Genomic DNA, 2,650 nt, shown 5'->3' with positions numbered 1-2,650 from the left:
TGTAGGTAGATATGTGGACAATTACAACAATAAACAAACTTTCTACACCTTCTCTATATTAGAATGAAGAGTAGAGTGAAAATACAAATCTAGATTTATTTTATAAGTGTTTTCTCTTTGTTTTTTAAATATAATAATTAATATAAACACTTAAAAATGGAAGAGAAGAAAACTAAACATCTAGAAATCTAACTAGCCTATTTAATTTTTTCCCTGCATTACTTTTTAAGCTAGGTGTTATATTACTGTACTTTTAAGCCTTTCCATATGCATTTAATGTTATGCCAGGAGTCTTTGTTCATGTAACTGCATTCATCAAGATGTGCATAATATCCCATCGAGGGAATAATTGAAAGAACTGTTTATTGTTACAGACTTAGTATTTTCTCTTCATCTTAATATTTATTAATCATTAATCTTAGGCCACACATCACAATAAGAGTCTCTACTTCATAACTTATGTAAGGATTATTTTCAGTTATTCCTCATATTAAATAATGCTATGGTGACAACATTATGCTTGTATTATTTTACATTTTCTCTATTATATTTTGAGATTGAAGTACCAGAAGCAGAATTACCATGCCAAAAGTTATAAATGTTTCTTGATGCTGATTTTATATTGTACATATATTTTATAAAACACTTGTATGAAGTTCCACATACTAAACAAGTTGTACCAAGTTATAATGCTACCAACTTTATGGGAGAGTAGTCCTTTCAGCATTTCTAATTCTTAATCCAAACACTTAGCAAGTTCATATATAAAGTTCTGTAAATATATGAACAATTCAGGTCATATTCTCAATCAGGATACCAAGAATGCTGAAGGAAAGACATACATTTTACTAAAATTGACATAAAGTTAACTCTTTTTCTTTCTTTACTCATTTTTTTCCAGGGACCATGAGCAAGCACTCTACAGTGTACAGGAAAACTAAAATGAGCAATAAAGGCTGACCAATTAATAAGTCATCTTTTATGCTAGATCTCCTAAATGCATCGAATATTTCACTGTCACTCTAGCCATTTATTGTGTCTATTTTTGATAAAGAAATTTATCAAAAATAAATTTAAATTGGAATAAAAAATAGTAATATCCCAAATGTCACATATCTAGTAAATAGAGGATCTAGAATCCAAGCCCTGGAGTATATACTTCCAAACTTTTGTTATGTTAATACTAGAGGCCCGGTGCACAAAATTTGTGCATGGGGAGTGGAGGTCCCTCAGTCCAGCCTGCACCGTTTTGTAATCCCTTGGGGGATGTCTGATTGTGCCTAAACTGGCAGTCAGATCCCTGCAGTATTGGGCCTAAACTGGCAGTTGAACAGCTCTCTCACAATCCTGGACCACTGGCTCCTAACCATTCACCCGCCTGCCTGCCTGATTGCCCCTAAACACTCTGCCTGCCTGCCTCATTGCTTCTACCCACTCGCCTGCCTGCCTGATCAAGCCTAACTGCTCACCTGCCTGCCTGATCACTCCTAACCACTCAACTGCCTTCCTAATTGCTCCTAACTGCCTCTGCCTTGCCCCCGCTGCCACGGCTTTGTCCAAAGGATGTCAGGAATGACATCCGGAATGAGGTCCGGAAGGTCATTTGGCTGCCCAGTCTAATTAGCATATTATGCTTTTATTATTATAGATGTAATTTATACTACATAGGGCAGGTGGTAAACATATTACTTTTTTATTTTATTTTTTTAGAGACACTCTAGTTGTCTTTCTTTTTTATGTTTTTATTGATTTTTTTAGAGAGAGAGGAAGGGTGAGGGCTAGAGAAAGAGAATCATCAATGAGAGAGAAACATCATTAATCAGCTGCCTCTTGCATGATCCCCACAGGGAATCAAACTCACAACTGGGGCATATGCCCTGACCAGGAATCGAACCAGTGACCTCTTGGTTTCTGAATCAATGACCTAACTACACCAGCTGGGCTTTTTATTTTTTTTATTTTTAATACATTTGCTTAGCTTACATGATTTGGCACAAGATTATATCAAATAATTTAACTTTATAAGGAATCCCACTTTTGTTCTTACAATTTGGTATAAATATCCAATTGTAAACATTTACAGACTTCCCATTTGTTTAACATCATTTTTATTCCATCTAAATTAAGAGCAAATAAATGTCCTATCAATAATATTTTGTAGGTCATAGCCTTTCATTTTTATCATAGAAGAGTAATATTTTTAAGCAGCTGACAGTTCAAGATCCCAAAGAGAAAATGCTAAAAGAAATAAAAGTATCTATTTGTGGTTGAAGATTCTGCTTCCCTTGAATTTCTGTTGTAATATGTTGAAAATATAGACCACGAGCCCTCTCAAAACTCTGTACTGGCAAACAACTTTTTCTTTCACCTTTGAAATGTTGCAACTAACATTTAAGAAAAAAACAGATATTTAAACAGAATTATATTTTTGTGAGTGCTTGATAAGAATGTGGTTTTCAACTACCTTGTGTAATTTTAATACGGTTAGGAAGAGTTTTTGGTGTGTGTTTTTAAAATAAGCCACAAATCATATATTTTATTCTTTCATTACTGCATAATACAAAGACCAACATGCTGTTCTCTCTGCTATCAGTTAATAAAACATTTCCTGAATTATTTAACTTCCTTACAAATTCAAACCATTTTTGTT

The sequence above is a fragment of the Myotis yumanensis genome, unplaced genomic scaffold (genome assembly GCF_028538775.1).
Source record: "Myotis yumanensis isolate MYYU_CA2020_CCGP unplaced genomic scaffold, mMyoYum1.0.hap1 SCAF_3, whole genome shotgun sequence".
Lineage (NCBI taxonomy): Eukaryota > Metazoa > Chordata > Mammalia > Chiroptera > Vespertilionidae > Myotis > Myotis yumanensis.
Note: the sequence above shows the minus strand (reverse complement) of the source record.